Genomic DNA, 23,383 nt, shown 5'->3' with positions numbered 1-23,383 from the left:
ATTGTTCTCGGTATGCAACTCACTCGAAACGCTAGATTTTCGATCTCATGGGTAGCTTGTTCTATGATGTCTCAACTCTCGATTCCTTCATCAAGTTTACTCAACATCTTCCTCTGAAGCTAGAGGAATCCTTAATTTGAAGGAAAAGAGACGGTAGATAGGAATTTTTACTCTTATCCCCAATTTAATTTCGAAACCTATTTTCTTCAATTTGGCACGCTCTCGAGGTTATTTTTCTTCGTGGTCTTCTATGGAAGTTGGAGGTGCAGAAACTGATTGGAATCATTCTTGCTCGACGAGTCATCATGTATCCTCGAATTGGATTTCCAAGTTTTTCTTGAAGTTCTTCAATGGCGGATTGAATTGGGGAATGGTTTCTGGGCACTTTCAGCACTCTATTCCTTCATAGAACTTGTGGGTAATCTTGTTGAGAAACTGTAGGAATCATTTTGAAGAGAAATGGTGGAGGATTGCTCTCGAATTTGGAAGAAATCTGAGAGTAGGAGATCCACCATCTAAATGCTTATTGCCTTCAATTGGGGGATTGAACTTTCTCGATTCTTATTCCACGTTGTTGCTCCTACTTCCGACCTTATAGGAGGAGCTTAAACTGACATTGAGAGCTCCAGAATCTTCGTTATTTAGAGTTCAAACTTTCTGGATAATTTTTTGAAGATATCAACTCCGATCATAGCCTTACCGACCTTGGCTTTGAATACATGTCGTTGGACGTGATGATTCGTGGGTGTTCGTTCTAGATCATATCAAATTTTGGACGAGATCTGACGGTTGAGATTTGAGTTCGAAAGATTTTTCCCGGATGGTCATGGTAGATGCTCTGATTCGAATTAGAGTGGTATTTCTGTAATTATCCAGTCTTCCAGGGGTATTTTTGTAATTTGCCACTTTCTGAATATTTTATTATTATTTTTCTCGAAAAATCCATAATTTTTCTACAAATTTCTCATCGCTCTTTTATCATTTTTCCCTTTTTCTGAATCTTGAGATTCCTTCTAGATAAGGAATTACAAATCGGGAAAGATTCTTGATAATTGATAAAATGACTTTTTTGCCCTTTGTATTTACTTTTTCCTTTCCAATCTTTTTCAAAAGGCCTTTTAACTCCTTGCAATCACTTGTTAAGGTACACGGGTGACCTGACTAAGTCCTTTGTTCTTGCTTAATCCTTTAATTTTTTTCCTTTCTATGCTTTGGGTCTTTCATGAGTGGCTTATTCTTATGGAAGATAATTTCCTTCATTTTTGGGGTGTTACATATACATACTCGTTACAAACACAAAATAAGATGCAGACTCAAAAGAAGAACAAAAAATACTAGATAAAAAACAGAGGTTAGTTCATGGCCCACACTCCAAAGTCCGCTCTCATCCATGACCAACTCCTAGTTACATGAAAAAAAAAATGATAAACATGGAGTGAGTAAAACTTAGTAAGTAGCCTACTAGTAGGTTTTTAATCGCGACCATAAGCTAGGATATTGCTTCTTGTTATGTTTTGAGGATCTTGTACTGATCTTGAAAACCTTCCCCTAAAATAACCTTCAATTTTCTCCCCATGAACACAATCTTCTCCCCATCTATCTTTTTTAAACACTTTTGAAAGTTAAAAGAGTAGTTTTGAAGTTTTTTTTTTTTTTTTTTTTTTTTTTTTTTTTTTTTTTTTTTTTGGAAAATTTTACTGTATTTTTTTTTAAAAAAAATTATGAGTATTTTTTATAGATTAAAGTGCAAAGTTCAATGGTATTTTTATTAATTTAGATTATAATTTAAAAAAAATACAAATTTTTGTTGATTAAGTTAATATTAATTTTATTAAAATACATAACACCACATCAAAATTAATTTATTGGGACTAAAATTAAAACTAAAAAATTAATTTATTTTAAAACTAAAAAGTATACTTTGTTTCTTATCCCAACTATAAAGAATTTAATTCCAAGCTCTCTTCTAATAGACAAATGATTTATTAACCTCTGTTGTAAGATTTCATTTCATCAATTTAAGTAGCGTTCAACTATAAATATCGAATTTTAAAGTATTCCTTGGCAAAGTAAATCGGTTGAAACTATCTATCACAGGTGTTCCATAATGAGTTGTGGAGAAGTGTTTCCTTCAATTCAAATTTCAATTAAGGATGTCAATGACAAAAAAGTGCAAGAGGCTAGAAGGTTTGTAGTGGAAGAAAATAACAAGAGTCATGGACATCGTTTCATTTACAAGCTGTATCATGTGTCTTATTCATGGTTACTTAAATCTCGTTGAATTGGTGCGCCTTTCACATCAGAGACATTTGAGCCTTAAACCGAGCTCTTTGCAATAGCGAACTTATTAAAAACTCTTTGCTTGCTGCAACATTTGCTTGACATAATTGGACCAAAGGACGGTATGGACGACCATAGCTCACTGTATTTGTCTCCAATCATGAAGTGTGACGTCAGATCTTTGTTCATACCATATTCATTAACTATAACATGGCAAGAAATTTTTTATGTTTTGACTGGGCATGCCATATTCTGTTCTTATATATCTTTAGTTACTTGTGATTAAAGAAAAGAAGTATAGACATGGTTTCCAACCAACCCTTCCTTTATAAGTTAGTTTGACGAATGGGTTTTTGCTATCAATTTATTGTTAACCCTTCCGCTCGATTTTGTGTTATGATATCATGCAAGGAATGAGAATCGACCTTACTTGGACAAAATTATATACTATTTGATAATTATTGTTGATAACAAAGATAAATTGAATTATAAGCATTTTAAGTTAAAAAATAACTAATAATGTTTGATTAATCCACCACATCTAAATGGTGTGAAAGTTATCTTATTTGTAATCAAATAAATTACAAGGATATGAAAATACTAATAAATGGAAATAACAATAAATGGATACCTATGGTAATAAGTATATATGGTAAATTATAATTTATTACTAAATATCCTTAACACCCCACCGCAAGCTGAGCGTCGGATTTGAACGAACGTGAAGCTTGGATCTGAAAAATTCAAAGAGGTTCGGAAACACTTTTCGTGAAGATGTCAAAAACCTGGTTCAGAGGAGGCGTAGAGAAACACTTTCTTGGCCATCGAAAATTGCGGACGGATCGCCACTCACCGGCGATGCTGCCTTGGCTTCAGCGAGAATATGTCTAACCCATGAAGAGGGATTGTCGCTTAGCGACGATGCTGCCTTGGCTCTGGTGAGAATATGTCTAACCCCAAGAAGTAGAAGGGGAAACCTAGAGCAAAGGACAAAGACAATGTTGAAGCCGAAAGAGTCGCCACATTGGGCGAAGGAGCCAATTTTGGCTAGAAGGCCAGTCGGAAGAGTCACCACATTGGGCGAATGAGCCAATTTTGGCAGGAAGGGAGGCAGCAACTTTGTTGGCGAAGAGGCCAGTGCGGCACCTAGATTCCGAAGGTAAATCTCTGCAAAAGGTTGATGGGCTTGTCGAGATTCCGTATATTTCTGAAGAGAACACTAATGATCATCCTGAGATTAGGGTTTCTGTGAAGGATGAAGGATGAAGGAAAAATTGGGAAGAAAATGAAAGAGGCTATGTTTGGAAAAGGTGAGGTTGTATGTACAGAGTATGGCGAAGGATGATTTAGAGGTCAAAAGGGTGGAGCCGAAGAGTAATCAGTCGGATCTGCATGTGGTAGCCATGACGACTGCCCCTGCGGCGTCAAATCCAGCAATGGTGGTGGAGAAGAACAGTGGAAGATTTCAAAAGCCATTGAAAAGAAAGGATACGAGTTGCTAAACCGGCTCTGATACCATGATAATGTTTGATGAATCCACCCCACCTAAATGGTGTGAAAGTTATCTTGTTTATAATCAAATAAATTACAAGGATATGAAAATAGTAATAAATGGAAATAGCAATAAAGGATACCTATGGTAATAAGGCAAATATTAGATATTTGCCTTATAATAAAATATCAAATATAATATATATGGTAAATTATAATTTATTACTAAATATCCTTAACATTAACAAATTACTTGTATACTTTTACTCGTAATCTTTATATTCTTTATGTAGCAATAAGGAAGGGAAGGATAGAAAAGATACTCATAATATCATTATGACTATGCCATATTTCATTAATAAAAGAGAGTAATACATCCACAAACACACACATATATATTTCGAGAGAGAGAGGGTTTATTATAAGTAGAGATAGCATTCTAGTAGTTGTATTGCTACTTGGGGACAAGGAACTCGAGAACTTCTTTAAAAGATGAGAGCTATGAGTAGGTGGCCATGGATATATCACATGCACAAAATGAAAGTTATGCACCTTTGTAATAAAAGACCAAGGAATATCATCATTATTTATAACTTCTATCATAATAATATAAATTCTACGAGGACGATGTTCTCTGGTCATACCAACCAGACCGTTCACCACACGCTTGTAGATGAAACGATGCCCACTATTCTCGTTATTCTTTTCAACTATGAATGTTCCTGCATTCCGCACTACTAGGATATTGACATCCTTAATTGGTACTAAAGCATCTAAAGGCAACCCTTCCACAAGGCTCATTCTAACACCTTTAGTAAATAGTTCCAAGAGACATTGTTAGGCCGATTTTGTTCATGAATACTTAAGAATTTGATATTTATAGTTGTAGTTGAACGCTACTTAAATTGATGAAGTGAAATCTTCCAATAGAGTCTAATAAAGCGTTTGTCCATTAGAATAGGTTGGAATTAAATTCTTTATAGTTCGAAATAATAGTTGTATTCTTTAAGAGTGTTATTAGTACTTGTTAGTATATTTGAGTATAAATATTAAAATGATTAGTTATTAAATATTGTTTGAATTAAAGCGTTTATAATTCAAATGATCTTCATAACCTAATTCATAAAAAAATGAATAAAATAATTAGGAAGCATTTATGTGCTAGATCAAAATAAGATGCATAAAAAGAACTTACTGTAATTACTTTATTCATCGACCTTTAAGCTTAAAAGTAACTTAAAATATTGCAATATTGTGATTCAATCGCCTATTATGAAATTAAGTCCGAACTAAAAAAATAATATTTTTAAAAGATGGAAAAATTATGTATTCAAAGATGAAGAATTCACAACAACGATCACAAACAATATTAATTAGCATCTTGTCTTTTGGTTTGTCACATTTTCAAATATGAACAAATCTCAATTTTGAGTCAGGTGAGTATTATGGATCATAATCGACAGTATTTTGCAAGTAGCTTTGAGCATTCACAAAAGGTCGAAAGTTGAATTTCTTTAGAATGGTAACCATGTAACCGATGATTATTGTTGAATTTCCAAAAAATACACCACAAATTTCATTTATAGATATAAGTGAAACCGTTGATATAAAACCCTGATTATATAATTGCATCTTCACTAACAAATCCACCTCGGAGTGATCATCTTCATAAGAGGCTGCAAATTAAGAAGCCTTCCAGGATTACTCAAAAGTGAACTTTTAAGACAAATGAAGCTATATTTGAGCAAGAAAAATCATGTTACGTGTGGCTGGGATACCACGGAGACACCAATGCAAGCAATCACTACCACCTGAAGTTTCTTTGATATTGTAGTTGGATCTATGAGACTCATCCCTCAGATGTGAAAGAGTAGTTATATCCAACATTCTTACTTGTCCTTCTCGTACAGTACTCTCAACAAATGGATCGCTTGATCTATTCTACTCTACTTTACTTCCTCTTGATAAGGGTGTGGTATTGACACAACTCATATTGTTGATAATCATCACTTATATCCAAAACCAGAGTATAGCGGTCGACTATCATCAAGGACCCATTCACCATTTCCATTCCTACCGACGGAAAAGTATTACATTCATTTCTTCCTCCTTTCTAACTTCTTCATTCTCACATTAAACTTTTTTTATTTAAAAAAAAAAATAAACATTAAAGGGAGAAAGAAGGAAGAATAAAAAAGAAAACCTTAATTTTGAAAGCTTATCAAATACTCTTTACCGATGTAAAGAAAGCTTGAGAATAATTTATTCTCACGTCCCTCTTTGACACTTGTTGGATATATATCCGTCCTTCACATGTCGTATCATAATCATATCATATCGTAAAAACTTTGTGGTTATATCCTTCCCTAATTTATCATAGCCTTAACGTCCTTAGACATATCATAGTTGTGTCGTTACCTGAATGTACCTTAGTCATAACGTTATAGGAACGTATCCTAACGCTATCGTTCTATCAATCTATCATAATCCTATCCCTTTCTACCCATAACCTAATCGTATTGTTTTATGAATCCATCGTGACCATATCGTTTTTATCAATCTGTCATACCCATAGCACTTCGATACGTAACCAAACCATAACGTTTCATGAACATCTCATACTTCTATCGTTACATTACGTTTAGTGCATCCTTCTCGTATCCTATCTCAAATATACCATTGAACACATGGTACCGTAAGTATTATCATACAATTCACATATTATAACATACCATAAGCATATCGATTCACAAACATTTCACACATATCAATATATATGACACTTGCAGAACCACGGCACAGTCAACATCAAATATAACCATACGGATGGTAAGGCCACCTACCTGATTAGCTTAGGCTGGTGTCCCCAATTTATCCTTCAGAAAGTTCGATTTGTCCTTTGTATTAAAGTCAACCTATATGAACATGACATCAATTTCAATCATTTCTCTAAATTTTATAATGCTCTAGTGTTATATTTCATGGGAATATTACATGAGTAAAGTCTTGAAATGTCCATATGTTAAAACTGTTTAACACTTTTCAAATCTTGATTTTTGGCTGTTTTTTTTTTTTTTTTTACTTGTGTTCCTAATCTTACTTTGGTGTGTTTCTTACATTTTTTTTTTTAATTATGTTACCAATTCGCCAATTTAATCAATTCATCATTTATGTTTTTTTTTTTTAATTATGTTAGTCATTACTTTTGGCTAATTTAATCTATTCTATTTATTTATTTATTTTTTTTTTTTTTTTTTTTTTGCTATTGATGGACGTATCTTTCTAAAACATACTAAATAAAACTAAATAATTGGTTAGGGGAGGATATGAGATATAACTTAAGGTTAAATCTCTTTTTTCCATACGAGAATAACTCATTCTCATGTCCATCTTTGCTACCATGTACTAAATTAAGGATTTTATTTCTCTTGGGTCAAAACCATACTTAAGCACAAAATTGAAGTTGTAGTTAGCTCTTTTATCTATAAGGCTTTCTTTACTTACATCTTTTATCTATAAGTCCTCTATAAGTCCTCTATAAGTCATAAATCCTCTCTCTATATGGGACATTAATCTCATAAATCCTCTCTCTATATGGGACATTAATCTCTTAATCTCTTTTATGCTCTCTTTTATCTATAAGTCCTCTATAAGTCCTCTATAAGTCATAAATCCTCTCTCTATATGGGACATTAATCTCTTAATCTCTTTTATCTATAAGGCTTTCTTTACTTACATCTTTTATAAAAGGCTTTCTTTACTTACATCTTTTATCTATAAGTCCTCTATAAGTCCTCTATAAGTCATAAATCCTCTCTCTATATGGGACATTAATCTCTTAATCTCTTTTATCTATAAGGCTTTCTTTACTTACATCTTTTATCTATAAGTCCTCTCTCTATATGGGACATTACTCTCTTTTATCTATAAGTATATGGGACATTAATCTCATAAATCCTCTCTCTATATGGGACATTAATCTCTTAATCTCTTTTATGCTCTCTTTTATCTATAAGTCCTCTATAAGTCCTCTATAAGTCATAAGTCCTCTCTCTATATGGGACATTACTCTCTTTTATCTATAAGTATATGGGACATTAATCTCATAAATCCTCTCTCTATATGGGACATTAATCTCTTAATCTCTTTTATGCTCTCTTTTATCTATAAGTCCTCTATAAGTCCTCTATAAGTCATAAATCCTCTCTCTATATGGGACATTAATCTCTTAATCTCTTTTATCTATAAGGCTTTCTTTACTTACATCTTTTATAAAAGGCTTTCTTTACTTACATCTTTTATCTATAAGTCCTCTATAAGTCATAAATCCTCTCTCTAGATGGGACATTAATCTCTTAATCTCTTTTATCTATAAGGCTTTCTTTACTTACATCTTTTATCTATAAGTCCTCTCTCTATATGGGACATTACTCTCTTTTATCTATAAGTCTTTCTTTACTTACAATAAGTCCTCATAAGTCTTTCTTTACTTACAATAAGTCCTCTCTCTATATGGGACATTACTCTCTTTTATCTATAAGTCTTTCTTTACTTACAATAAGTCCTCTCTCTATATGGGACATTACTCTCTTTTATCTATAAGTCTTTCTTTACTTACAATAAGTCCTCTCTCTATATGGGATCTCTTGTACCCACCTTATACATAACATGTTAAATTAACTCATACTTAAAAAAACAATCTCTCTCTTTTGGAGATTCGAGGTATCGATCCCCGTACCTCTCGCATGCTAAGAAAGCACTCTACCATCTGAGCTACATCCCCACAATTTTTGCATCACAAAACCCTAAATTTCCCGTCATCAATAATAGTGAAAATGAAGAAATATTACTACCCAACATGACATGAATAAGGAAAAATTGAAAAGAAATAATATATTTAATAATAGATAGTCTTATTTTTGGAGATGCGGGGTATCGATCCCCGTACCTCTCGCATGCAAAGCGAGCGCTCTACCATCTGAGCTACATCCCCATGATTTGTTCAACATAAAACCCTAAATGTCCCATCATCAATAATAGTGAAAATAAAAAAATATCAAAATATTAATAACAAATAGTTTGGTTTGGTGATGTGGGCAACGATAATTGTGCAAATGAAAAAATATAATAACAAATTAAATACTTTCTTTTGGAGATGCGGGCTATCAATCCCCGTATAACTCGCATGCAAAGCGAGCGCTCTACCATCTAAGCTACATCTCCACAATTTTTACGTCACAAAACCCTAAACGTCTCATCATGAATAATAGTGAAAATGAAAAAAATATCGCTACTCACTATGTCATAAATATAACGAATAGTTTCTTTTGGAGATGCGAGGTATCGATCCCTGTATCTCTCGCATGCTACATTCCCACGATTTTACATCGCATGCTACATTCCCACGATTTTACATCAAAAAACTCTAAACTTCCAGTCATCAATGATATTGAAAGTGAAAAACTATCCCTGCTCATTATGTAGTAAATATGGAAAAATTTAAAAGAAGTAATATATTTAGTAATCGTTTCCTTTGTTGATGCCTGGTATCGATCCCAGTACTTCTCACATGGGATGCAAACGCTCTACCATCTAAGCTATATCCTCAAGATTCTTATGTCACAAAATCCTAAGCATCTCGTCATCAATAATAGTGAAAATAAAAAAATAACGCTATTCATTATGTCATAAATAAGGAAAAATTGAATAGAAATAAAGTAATAACGAATAGTTTCTTTTGGAGACATGGGGGTATCGATTCAATCCCCGTACCTCTTGCATGCTAAGCAAGCAATCTACCATCTAAGCTACATTCCCACAATACTTATATCAGAAAATCCTAAATGTCCTGTCATCAATTCTAGTGAAAATGAAAAAATATCTCCGCTAATTATGTCATAAATAAGGAAAGGTTGAATAGAAGTAAAATATTAATAACAAATAGTTTCTTTTGGAGATGCCGGATATCCCCTTACCTCTTGCATGTTAAATGAGCTCTACCATTGCATGTTAAATGAGCTCTACCATCTAAGCTACATCCTCACAATTCTTGCATCATAAAACCCTAAATTTCCCATCATAAGCTACATCCCCACAATTTTTGCATCATAATACATTTCCCATCATAAGCTACATCCCGAGCTACATCCCCACAATTGTTGCATGATAAAACCCTCAAATTCCCATCATCAATAATAGTGAAAATGAAGAAAATCTAGAGATGCAGGGTATCGATCCCCATACCTCTCGCATGCAAAGCGAGTGCTCTACCATCTAAGCTATATCCCCACAATTCTGATGTCACAAAGTCCTAAACATTTTGTCATCAATAATAGTGAAAATGAAAAACTATCCTTGCTCATTATGTCCTGAATAAGAAAAAATTGAAAAGAAATAACATATTTAGTAATCGATTCAATCGGAGATGCAAGGTATTGATCCCCGTACTTTCCACATGGGAAATGAACGCTCTACCATTTGAACTACATCCCTATGATTCTTACATCAAAAAACCCTAAATGTCGCTTCATCAATAATTGTGAAAATGAAAAAGTATCTCTGCATATTATGTCATAAATAAGAAAATATTGAATAGAAATAAAATATTAATAATAAATAGTTTCTTTTGGAGATGCGAGGTATCGATCCTCGTACCTCTCGCATGCTAAGTCGTACCTCTCGCATGCTAAGCGAAGCTACATCCCCACAATTCTTGCATCACAAAACCCTAAATTTTCCATCATCAATAATAGTGACAATGAAGAATATTGCTACTCAACCTATCATGAATAAGGAAAAATTGAAAAGAAATAATTTTCAATAATATATTTAATAATAGATAGTTTTATTTTGGAGATGCGTGGTATCTATCCCCGTACCTCTCGCATGCAAAGCAAGCGGTCTACCATTTGAGCTACATCCCCACGATTCTTATGTCACAAAATCCTAAACGTCTCGTCATCAATAATAGTGACATGAAAAACTATCCCTGCTCATTATGGCGTAAATAAGAAAAAATTGAAAAGAAATAATATATTTAGTGATCGATTCATTTGGAGATGCATGGTATCAACCCCGTACTTTCCACATCAGAAGTGAGCGCTCTACTATCTGAACTACATCCCCACGATTCTTACATCAGAAAACCCTAAACCTCCCGTCATCAATAATTGTAAAAATGAAAAAATATCTACGCTCATTATTTCATAAACAAGGAAAGATGGAATAATATATTTAGTGATAATGAAAAAATATCTCCGCTCATTATTTCATAAGTTTAGTGATCGATTCATTTGGAGATGCAAGGTATCGATCTCCGTACTTTCCACACTGGAAGCGAGCGCTCTACCATCTGAGCTACATCCCCACGATTCTTACATTAAAAAATCCTAAACCTCCCGTCATCAGTAATTGTGAAAATGAAAAATATCTCCGCTCATTATTTCATAAATAAGGAAAGATGTAATAGAAATAAAATATTAATAACATAGTTTACATACGTGTCACTTGTGTTATTTTAATGTGTTTATTTACTTGGTAAATGTCTTTCATACTACAATCTCATGAGGGGCATTATGAGAATCGAACTTTCATACCACTAGACCAAATGCCCTTGTTATACCACTTGAAACATATGTATGAAGCCTTACCCTTGTTATACCACTTGAAACATATGTATGAAGCCTTACCCTTGTTATACCACTTGAAACATATGTATGAAGCCTTAGGCCTAGGTATTAAGGTCGTATTTTGTCGTATTGCAGGAAACACGTGAAGTCCTCGGATGTAGAATTTGTCTTGGAGAATAAAGTCTTGGGATGAGACGTTAAGAAAGACTTGAGCCAAATAAAGCCTTGGGATGGGATGTTAAGAAAGACTTTGAGCCAAATAAAGCCTTGGGATGGGATGTTAAGAAAGACTTTGAGCCAAATAAAGCCTTGGGATGGGATGTTAAGAAAGACTTTGAGCCAAATAAAGCCTTGGGATGGGATGTTAAGAAAGACTTTGAGCCAAATAAAGCCTTGGGATGAGATGTTAAGAAAGACTTTGAGTATTAAGAGCATGATGGTAAGTATAAAATGTCGAGTATGAAGTTAGGTTGATTTCAAATATGAAGTCCTTAGATAAGAAAAGATTTAGACATAGGGGCATTTCAAGAATTAAACTCAAAACCTCTTGCATCCCAAGTGAGAATCATACCACTAAACCAAATGTCTTTTCTTGAACACCCAATATTTTTAGCTTCTACTCAAATATATTTTTCTCTTAGTAGTTGGAGGGCTATAAAACGAAAAGTTGAATTGTTATAATATACCAGGGTTATCAAATAAACCAACAACCCAACAAAATAAACAAACTAATCAATTTTGGTTGGATTGATTCGGTTCAGTTCATCAGTTTGTTTGATTTAATTTTTCTATTTTGCCTCGTATGACAAGAAAATAAAGTTGTATTGAATGCACCTTAGTTTCATTTATGACAAATTCATATGAAACATAATTGCATTAATAGTACTCAGAGTTGGAGTCTATAAGCATTTCATGAACTTCAGTGCAATTCATGCTTCATTAAAGATGAGATGAACTTTAGTTAGTTAAGGGGAACTTTAAATTACTTCATGTGGAACTTTAGTTAGTTAAGGGGAACTTTAGTTAGTTACAATCTTTAGGATTGACTAATTGGACAGAGTTCATGGATTTAGGGAAAATTTTGTGTAATTATCAACTACAACTTATGTTTTCAAATTTTTAGGACATAATTTAGGTAGTTGTTTTTATGAGTCCTAAACTTGTTTCTTTGCATAATATGGATTTAGTTGAACTATTATTATCGATAAGATGGAAAAAGAAATTGTCTTTGAATTGACTAATAGACCTAGGTTCGTCGTCGTTGTCTTTTAACTTGTGATTTTGTAAAAAGCTTCACAAGAACTTTAAGGTAAATCAAGAATATACCCTACACATCATTCAAGATGGCAATAAAATGGAGTTGAATTGAATGCACTTTAGTTTCATGCTTGGCATGTTCAAGATAAAACATAATTGTATTAATGATATTGAGTGTGGAATCTATAAGAATTTAATGATCTTAAGAGAAATTCCTGTTTTATGAGAGGATACCAACTTTATTTAAGGTACTAGGAGTTTAAGAATTTGGATTTGAATCTGGTTAAGTAACAGTAAGATTTGAAAGTTTTGAATTCTAGACCAAATTTGTACCTAATTATTTCTTTTTATGACTAGTTATAAATTAAGAGAAAAATATTTTTGTAAATATAGATTTATCACTAAAGCTTTCGTGACGAAACCATGTTCAGACTAGCCGTTTAAAGTCGGGAGATGCGGTCACAGGTGTGATTATTTTTTTTATTATTTTTTTTTTGTAATTGTATCCCAAACACTTTTTTTTTTGTTTGGATAAATTTGAACAACACCGTCTTATAATTTAATTTTATTTTATATTTAATGTTGTGTTACTCAATCTCATTTTAATTTTACAACATTTTCTTATTTTATATTAATTTACTTTTATTTTTATTTGTTTTCACTCTCAATTTTAGTTTCTATTTGAGTTTTGAACCCTTGAAATTTGGGTTGTGACATATTACTATTAGAGCAGCCAGATTTTAAATTATATAGATTTTTTCTTAGGATAAAGAGTTCTATATCTCTATGACTCAGCTCGATGACACGTCTCTCCGCGACCAAGTATGCAGTCTAACCCTATTTTGTATTATATGATATGTTGTAAAACTTGTATGAATTTATTGTATGTTTTGATTTTCGTGGTAGTTATAAAATGTTCTTGGACGTTAAAGAGTGAACGTTAACTATATAAGACAATAGTGGATCAACGTTATAGTGTCTAGATATGGTGAGGAGGAAAAGAGTGGTCATGAGATATCTGACTAGCCTCAGGAAAAGAGAGTGTTGTTGTTGCACAGTGCGAGACATCTAATCCATGAAATTTTGGTACTAGAAATGAAGAAACTGGAGATGGTCCCCAAACGTCTGTATGGACCATTTCCAATCGCACTTTCTTTGGTTCCTTGGCAGCGTCAACAAGATTAACCCTACGGCGTGACAATCCTTGAGCTTCCACTCCTCCGTGGTCATGGTATCCAGCTACACCCCCAAAATGGGTTCCTGAATATCTTTCTCGTATAGGTAGTCTTCAATCTGCATCTTCTAGATACTGATATCTAATCCATCAAACTTTTCAATTCCAGTCTTTGAACTTTCCATCTTCACATATCGTGGTGAATCTCTCCTCGCTCTGATACCAGTTATTAGAATAACACAACAATGCACACACTTGATCTAAATGAACACAAAGAACATGATAGAGAAAATGTAAGAAGAAATATTGACCTGCAAAGGCTCTTGTCAGTGATCACTCAAATGCTTGGCAAAGACACCAAGCCAACACCTCTACTGAAGAAGGGAGACAAAAACAAACCACTAAAGCAACACATGTTCACGCAGAAATACCATCCAGACGGATGAAGAGAAGGGTCGACCACGATAATTTCAAAGCAAATAGAGAGTTATGATAAGTTAAGGTCAAATCAACTTTGAGTTCAAAGCAACAAGAACCAAAGACTGGTGGGAAAATTCTATGGACTAGTCGAAGTTGTCCACAAGATTAGGAAGACATCATATAGGATCCAATTGCACCTATGGATACAGACTAACCCTGTTGTCCACGTCAGTAACTTGAAACGTTATTATTCTGACCAAGAAAACATCAAGTAAAAGCAGGTGGTATGACATCATGCAAAGAAGAAATTGTTTCAAGCGAAGAAAGTAGGAAAGACACCAACAGAGAAGACTTGAAGAGTTAACAAACAGAGAAGTGATTTTAAACAGGTCCTAGTAGGTTGGAAAAGACTCCTCAATACTGAGATCAGCTAGAAGTGCGTCGCGAGACCTAAAGTTAGCCTCATTCTACAACGTTGATTTATGAAGAGCCGGTTGATAGAGATATTGACAAATTGTGTAAGGGCAGATGTCGCGGTCATGATTGGCCAAGGCGTGTTGCCTGTGGCTGCATGTTAGATGTCTCAGCTATTCTTGTAAACAATTTGTGGTTCATGGTGGCATGATCATTCCAAACCCCTTTTACTTGCTTTCATCTTAGATAGGCCTTTACTATTATTGTTGTGTCAATACGGGGTGTATGATCAGTCCTCAAAATCATATCTACACCAATCAGGACTAAAATGTCCCAAAATGTACTATAGGAGAACGTGACCAGTTGTTGTTTCTTCACTTTTAGCTTATAACATTGTTTTATTTGAAATTATTTTTAACGTATTTTCTCGCTCACGTTTTCTAAAATATTTCTTTCTAAATGTGATTCGAGCATACACTGCTATTGTTCGTTCAGTCTAAATTTTGCATGGTTGACTTGTTCATTGGATTAGAACAAATGTCACATAATCATTGTCTCACTACTGCAAGAGTGCGATTGTGACACTTGTCTTCCATTCAGTTGTGGGCCGCATCTTCTAACTAGTTACGTGAGTTTGGCCTGGAGCATACGTGTAGGTTGAAAAGGAAATGGTTGGATGCGAACTGCGAATAAGGGTTGGGCCATGGAAGGTTTTTTTTTTTTTTACCACATATGGACTTTGGGCTAGTGAGTCTTAAATTTGTGTTCGTTTTTTAGATCAAACGAACCCAAATTAAACCTACTAGTTCCTTCTTCCTTGCACGACTCACTTCTATTCTCTGTTCTGCCTCTTCTTGCTCTCTGAAACTTCTTTAAAGGCTATTGTTCACCGATTATTTGGGAGCATCTTCCTTAAAAGGATTGTGACCACAGATGACCTATGTAGAAAATTTGTACCCCCTTTCCTAAAACCATTAGCGGACGAATCGACATCGGCCAAACCAAGAGCTCCTATTTTTTCTTTAACGAAAGTGGATCTAACAGTTTCGATAAAACCAACCTCTTTTAAAGGAGTTGCTCTGCCTTGATCACCGTGGACATATGCAGCTCCCGTTTTACCTTTGCCTACCGTGAAAAGGAAAGTTCCCTCACGATAGGCCCTCCAAGCTCCCGAACGTCTTTCTATCAATCGAGAGAGGTATAGAATAGTACAACAAACCAACAAGACAAGAATGGACTCATAAGATGGGCGATTAGGGAAGCGATTTCATTTGTGTTATCCGCCAAGGAAATGATCAAGGAATTCTCTATACACGGCTGAGAGATGACCATATTGTTGCACATCCTGAATAAAGTACCGTAGGCAAGCAAAGCTTTTGAAATGAAAGCGTGTAGAACTCAGATCCACTTTCTCTTCGATTCGTAAACTTCGGATCTTATCTTTCTTTCGTCTTCGGGTGACTGAGAGAGAATTTAGGCCTGGCGTGCATCCGATTCGGTCAACAATAAGGTACAGATAGGATTGATTAAATGGACTTGAAGTTCCATTATCGTTAGGTCGAAGATCTCTACTAGGTTTAGTGCACTTTGGTAGTTGCGAATGTTGTCGTAATCGAATGTCTTTCTCATTTAACATTCTCTCTTACCAAGCACTCATACTCACCAGGGTTGAGGAGACAGTCCGTGAGCTAATTGGGTTTCAAGATTGCGTATACGCGAAAAGATCTCACTTTTGGTTTAGACACAACTAAGCCGGTTCTGGTTCACGAAAGGGCCTGATCTCTTTCATTGGAGCACATTGATGCCGAAGGAGTCTTCGGAACCGGTGGAGAGGCTATGATGACTTCAGGCTATTCAAATAGCATGACTGATATCACAAAGAAAGGGTATCTAAGTCACACTAGTGGAATAGCTTTTAACCGACTGAGAACAATCCAGCAAGGGAGAAATCCTCGAACTCCAAGAAGAATCCGATTCATATTCTAGCACAGAATACGAATCAGAACAAGAAGGAAAAAGGACGTGCGAAGGATGCATAAATGTCCTTACAAAGGATCAAGAAATTCTACTCAAAGTAGTAGAAAAAGTTCAAGATCCAGAAATTCAAAAAAAATTGTTATGACAATCTCTAAGCCACCTGAAAGGGAAGAAAGAAATCCCTACAAACTCCAATCAGTTCTCCAAAGATTTGAAAAACCGAGAGAACTCACTACTCAAGATTTACAAAGAGAGATTAATAATCTCAAACAAGAGGTACAGGCGTTAAGATCTGAAACTAGGTCAGAATCTTATATGCTTCGTCAAGAAATTCTCAATCTTCAGGAAAGGCTGCCCGAACAAAGGAAAACTGCCCAACCGAACCTGGACGAAGAAGATTTTCAAAGTTCCTTCGTTGGAGCCATCACCACTTCTCAATATCAAAAATGGTACGCTCTTATTACCTTAAAAATTTATGATTTCAAAATCACACTAAAGGCTCTCATAGATACTGGAGCCGATCAAAATTGCATTCAAGAAGGCCTAATACCTACAAAGTATTTTGAAAAAACTAGTAGGGTCTTAGAGGTGCAAACAACAACAAACTCAAAATTAATTACAAACTATCAAAAGTTCATGTTTGCAATGATGGAATTTGCTTTGTAAATTCCTTCCTTTTAGTAAAGGACTTAGGACAAGAGGTAATCCTAGGTACTTCTTTAATTACTCAATTATATCCTTTTAAAATAAATGAAAAGGGGTTACCGTCAAATGCGTTAGGAAAGAAAATAAAATTTAACTTTCTTTCCCCCACAAAGATTAGTGAAATAAATAACCTTCAAAAAAAATACAATTATTCAATCAATAAATGAATTAAATTATAAGGAAAAACAAATTTCTTTTTTAAACGAAGAAATTTCATTCAAAAGAATAGAAGAACAAATTCAAAATAAGACTGTCCAGTCTAAAATCAAAACTTTACAAACTCAAATAGAAAGATAAATTTGTTCAACTATCCCTAATGCCTTTTGGAATAGGAAGCAACACAGTTGATCTTCCTTATGTCAAAAACTTCGAGGAGAAAAATATTCCTACGAAGGCCCGACCTATTCAAATGAATAGAGAATTACTAACATTGTGCAAAGCAGAAATCAATGATCTTTTACAGAAGGGTCTTATTAGACCGTCAAAGAGACCCTGGTCATGTGCGGCTTTTTACGTCAACAACCAGGGAGAGAAGGAACGTGGAGTCCCGCGACTGGTAATAAACTACAAACCCTTAAATAAGGTTTTGGAATGGATTAGATATCCAATTCCAAATAAATCAGATTTAATGCAAATAATTTCAAATGCAAAAATAATTTTAAAATTTGATATGAAATTAGGATTTTGGCAAATCCAGATCTCAGAAAAAGACAAGTACAAAACGGCTTTCAATGTCCCTTTCGGACAATACGAATGGAACGTTATGCCATTTGGGATAAAAAAACGCTCCATCCAAATTTCAAAAGATTATGAATGATATTTTCAATCCTTTTCAAGACTTTTCAATTGTTTATATTGACGATGTTCTGATTTTTTTCTCAAAACATCGATCAACACTTTAAGCATCTTCAAACATTTTTTACGGCAGTCAAAAGAAGCGGTTTAGTTGTGTCTAAATCAAAAATTAAACTTTTTTAAACAAAAATCGGTTTTCTTGGATTTGAAATTTATTTGGGTCTAATTAAACCCATTCAAAGGTCCATGGAGTCTGCCTCAAATTTTTTGAACCAAATTACAGATAAAACCCAACTACAAAGATTTTTGAGATGTCTCAATTATGTGTCTGATTTCCTTCAAAATATGAGACACATTTGCAAGCCACTTTATGAAAGGCTAAAAAAGAATCCAAAGCCGTGGACAGAAGAACACATCAAAACAGTCCAAAAAATCAAATCCCTTGTCAAGTCAATTCCGTGTTTATCGCTGATAAACCCAAGGGCTAGTTTAATAGTGGAGACCGACGCATCCGATATTGGATATGGAGGAATCCTGAAACAGTCCCTTGACAAGAAAGAATCTATTGTCCGTTTCCATTCCGGAATATGGAATTCTACTAAAAAAAATTACTCGACAGTAAAGAAAGAAATACTTTCAATAGTACTTTGTGTACAAAAATTTCAAAGTGATTTAATTAACAAAAGCTTTGTTATCAAAACAGATTCAAGGGCATCTAAATTTGTTTTAGAAGAAGATGGCAAGAATCTTGTGTCTAAACAAATTTTTGCTAGATGGCAAGCCATTTCATCTTGCTTCGACTTCCAAATTTTGCCTATAAAAGGGGTCGAAAACCCCTTGGCAGATTACCTCTCAAGAGAGTTCTTACTCTCAAAGAAAAATTCTCCCCAACACCAATCTCCTTCTCCCAGTAATGACCGGAAAGAAAGTGATCGAAAATTGGAAGAAGCCCAATGCTTCTTCAAGCACACCTACTCCAATGACGTCTGACAGCTATGCAATGGATGCTGGTTTCACCTTGGTGACCAAGTCTAAAGCAAAGCTTTCTAAAAACCAAGCGGAGGTTATCACTCCGGCAAGACCATCTGCCTCTTCAACACGGCCATCTGCCGTTACTCCATCGAGACCTACTGTCTCTTCCACTACAAAGGGACCTTCTGTCCCCTCAACCTACTCGGATGCGGTTGTTCCCGTTGGATTTTCTCTAGTTCCTGAAATCAGGACCTATTTTCAAAAATCTGTGTCTATACCAGAAGCTATGGTAGAACCAGAATACGACGACCCGAAAATCGGCGAAGTCGTTAAAAAAGCCTATCCATCGGGATTCTTTTATATCCCAGAAGATCTTCATAAAACAAGAAGGTTTTATGAATTTATTCTAGTCGACACAAAGTCCGTTGAAATTACTCATATTCCGAGTCGCGATGATCCTTCGAAAATCGCGTATTCAAAATTAAAAATTTTTAAAGTCATGAACCCGACGTATTGGAATCAAGATCCATACACGGAGAAGACTTTTTCAAAACCTTTTGTTCCTCATTCTTACTCATACAGAGACTATCAGATGACATGGTTCAATGTCATTTGGTATCAAAATTACGAGCACTCATGGTTTATTCAATTCTGCCAGAATGCTCATAAAATTCATTACCCATTTTGGTTTATCAAATGGTGGAAAATCTTTGGATCAGCCAAAGATATATTTCCAGTCCCAATACCGGAATCGTACCACTACTTCATTCAAAATATATTCAAAACCCCATTTCCATTAACCATGCGCTCTTGCGTATACTTTCAAATTCCTTGGATTTTAACTTAGAATTTTCAAATTAAAGAAACCGCAGACCAAATAAAACAAGTCTTCAAAACTATCAAAATCAAATTGTAGGGTAAATATACTTATACCCACGCAGACATCAAAGAGGTAAAGGTCTGGCTATCTGAGAATGGCCACCTTCAGGATTTATCCAAGAAGAGGACCTCCGAATTCCTTAATTCAAAGTCGAAGCTACTCGCTGCATTAGCGCAGACAACTTCAGAAGCTGATTTTCAAAAGCTTCTTCAAGAGGTCGCATCAGTCGGTTCGACGTCTTCTTCTTCTATCGTAGAAGAAGAAGATGAAGACACGATTTATGATCTCAATAATCCATTTTTGGATTCTCAACCACCTTTGTAAATATCATCATCAATGACTGAATAGTCGTTAAACTATTTGTAAAAAAAATTAAAAAAAATTCGTTTGTGAAATATGTCAGGATGAAAACTTTTCCCATCATCACATTATTGATGATTATGGATTTCCACATTCGTCAAATTATTGATGAGTATGGATTTTCACTTTCATCTCATTATTGGTGATTTAGTTTTTGTCCGTATAACCTATAAATAACCTTCAAAATAATACAATTATTCAATCAATAAATGTATTAAATTATAAGGAAGAACAAATTTCTTTTTTAAAGGAAGAAATTTCATTCAACAGAATAGATGTGGAGCTTCCATTACTCTATGTTAGCTACTATTTTTAAGATTTACTAATTAGACACGAGTTCTTGGATTTAGGGGATTGTTTTATGTAATTTTCAACTACAACTTATGTTTTCAAATTTTTAGGTCATAATTTAGGTAGTGGTTGTATATTATGGATGAACACTAGAGTTTCTATCCCGTTCACCACAACTACTCTAGTTTTTGTTATTGTCATCTATGTTGTATGGCAATAAAATTTGTTTAGATGAAATTTTAGTTAAAGTTGCATATTCTACTTCTTGCTAGTAAAAAATTTGTTTCTTAGCATAATATGAATTTAGTTGCAGAGTTATTAGGAATAAGATGGAGAAAGAAATTTTCTTTAAATTAATAAACAGACCCAAGTTCATCTTTGTTGTTGTGTAATTGTGATTTTACAAAAAGCTTAACTAATATGAAATATCAAGGTAAATCAAGAATATGTCCTACACGTCATTCAAGGTAAATCAAGAATATGTTCTTAATCGCGACCTTAAGCTAGGATATTACTTCTTGTTATGTTTTCAGGATCTTAGAACTTAGAGGTCATCGTGTCATGTATCATATACTGATCCTGGAAACCTTCCCCTAAAATAACCTTCAATTTTCTCCCCATGAACACATGAATGGTGTCGTCATAATCATGTAATCCTACTGGTAAATCGTGGTGCAGGACATCTCGTTTAGCTGATGGGAAAGGTAGGCCTATCATAACATCCAGCTCATGATACATATTGCATGACATCCTACCTAAAGAGGAATATGGGCCTTTGAGTACACACGTAATGCAGATAATGGTTACTTATGGGTATGGATCCTACCAACTTATTTAACATGTTATTCACATAGTTCTAGGTACTTGGTACATGGATTATTGATGAACCTAGGTTTATACATAATGTCATGGGTTAGGCTTTAGGAGTTGAGGTTTTAGCTTAGGAAAACATTAGAGGGTAACCTAACGTGGACTAATTCGTGTGAAAATCTACTAGCACTTTCAGGACCTCTTTCATTCTTGATTTTTCTGAATCTTCTGCCAGAAAAGTCTTCTCCGATCAGAGCCTTCCTTTTTTAAACACATTGTAATTCTTATTCTATAAAAAATTTAATGATTCGGGAAGTTTATAAAAATTAGAAAATGTACCATTTTCTCAATATTTTTTCAATTTTACTTGTTCTTTGCTTCTAGATACAACCTAGTAGGGATTATACACCATCTCTTATTGGAGACCTTGAGTGTTGCAAATTCTACTCTCCTTTGAAAACTTTCGGTCATCGAAAGTGCTTATTCTAAAATAGGTCAAGGTACAAGGTTCTTGTTTGCCTTCTGTTTCTCAAGTGGCTTCTTCTACTCTATGATTCTTCCATAGGACGTTAACAAGAGAGATTTTCTTGTTTCTCAATCATTTCACTTTCTTGTCTATTATTTGAATCAGGTCTTCTTTATATGTTAGGTCATCTCTCAAGAAGAGAGTTTCATGAGTCAGTACGTGCGAACGATCTAGGGTATACTTCCGTAGTATGGATACATGAAAGATATTATGTACTGCACACAAGTTTGGGCATTGCCCGATTCTATAGGCCACAGATCCAATCCTTTCTAATATCTCAAGGGGACGGATAAACCTAGGGCTTAGCTTTCCCTTTTTACCCTACCTGAGCACCCCTCTCATGGGGTGCTACCTTTAGGAATATATGATCCCCTACCTACAATTCCATGTCCTTGCGCCTTAGGTCTGCATAGCTTTTCTCTGGGCTTTGTGCGGTTTATATCCTAGCTTTAATCTTCTGGATTGCGGCGTTGGTAATTTGCACCAGCTCTGGCCCAATAGTTGTCGTTTGCCCCCCTTCTTCCCAAAAGATAGGGGATCGAAATCTTCGTCCATAGAGAACCTCGTATGTGGCCATTTGTATGGTGGCTTGGCAAATATTATTATAAGCGAATTTCATAAGGGGTAGGTACTTAACATGTCTTCCAATATTTGCTTGAGCATTTTTGTTTGACCATCTTTTTATGGGTGGAATATCGTACTATAACTGCGTACCCAATGCCTTTTGTTAAAATTTCCAGAAGGGAGATTTAAATCTGGCATCTCGGTCTAATACTATTGCCTTTTGTTGAATTTTAAGAAGTGTACCCAATACCTTTACTGATGAATATTCATTTTTAATGTTAGCAAGAGTAGCTTAGTTGGGAGATTGTTAGACTGAAGATTTGAAGGTCACACTTGTTTTATCCACGTTCACGTTCACCGCACCTGTATCAATTTGCATAACCTGACTATTCAATAAAAAATTAGTCATTATTTCTTTTTAAAATCTCAATGAATCAGCGAAAATATCTTTACCGATAAATTTTCATTTCTAATGATTGCGGGGATAGCTCAGTTGGGAGAGCGTCAGACTGAAGATCTGAAGGTAACGTGTTCGATCCACGTTCACCGCACTTGGTTCACGTTGCATAATTTGAATATTCTTTTCAAAATTAGTGATTATTTATGTTTACAATATAATGAATTAGTGGAAATACGGTCACGTTTTTTATCCAAGTGGTATAGGTTGACTAAGTTGCATAATTATAACACCTTATAGTTTAGTTGATTATTATTTCTTTTTAAAATATAATGAATTAGTGGAAATAGCTCTACTTATGAATTTTTATTTTTAACTAAGTTGCATAACTTGACCAACTTGACTATAGAATAAGTTGCATAATTATAACACCTTATAGTTT

At 34.5% G+C, this 23,383-nt stretch overlaps 2 non-coding genes across 2 annotated transcripts; one reads left to right on the top strand and one right to left on the bottom strand.

Moving 5' to 3' along the window:
- Positions 1 to 8,691: 8,691 nt before the first annotated feature.
- Positions 8,692 to 8,764, bottom strand: TRNAA-UGC (transfer RNA alanine (anticodon UGC)). The gene has a single exon. It is a non-coding gene; the product is annotated as a tRNA-Ala (tRNA).
- A 14,258-nt stretch (positions 8,765 to 23,022) lies between these two features.
- Positions 23,023 to 23,095, top strand: TRNAF-GAA (transfer RNA phenylalanine (anticodon GAA)). The gene has a single exon. It is a non-coding gene; the product is annotated as a tRNA-Phe (tRNA).
- Positions 23,096 to 23,383: the final 288 nt, after the last annotated feature.

Source organism: Cucurbita pepo, chromosome 10 (assembly GCF_057944985.1).
Source record: "Cucurbita pepo subsp. pepo isolate OVF chromosome 10, ASM5794498v1, whole genome shotgun sequence".
In the NCBI taxonomy this organism is placed as follows: domain Eukaryota; kingdom Viridiplantae; phylum Streptophyta; class Magnoliopsida; order Cucurbitales; family Cucurbitaceae; genus Cucurbita; species Cucurbita pepo.
This window is presented reverse-complemented; position numbering and strand designations above follow the sequence as displayed.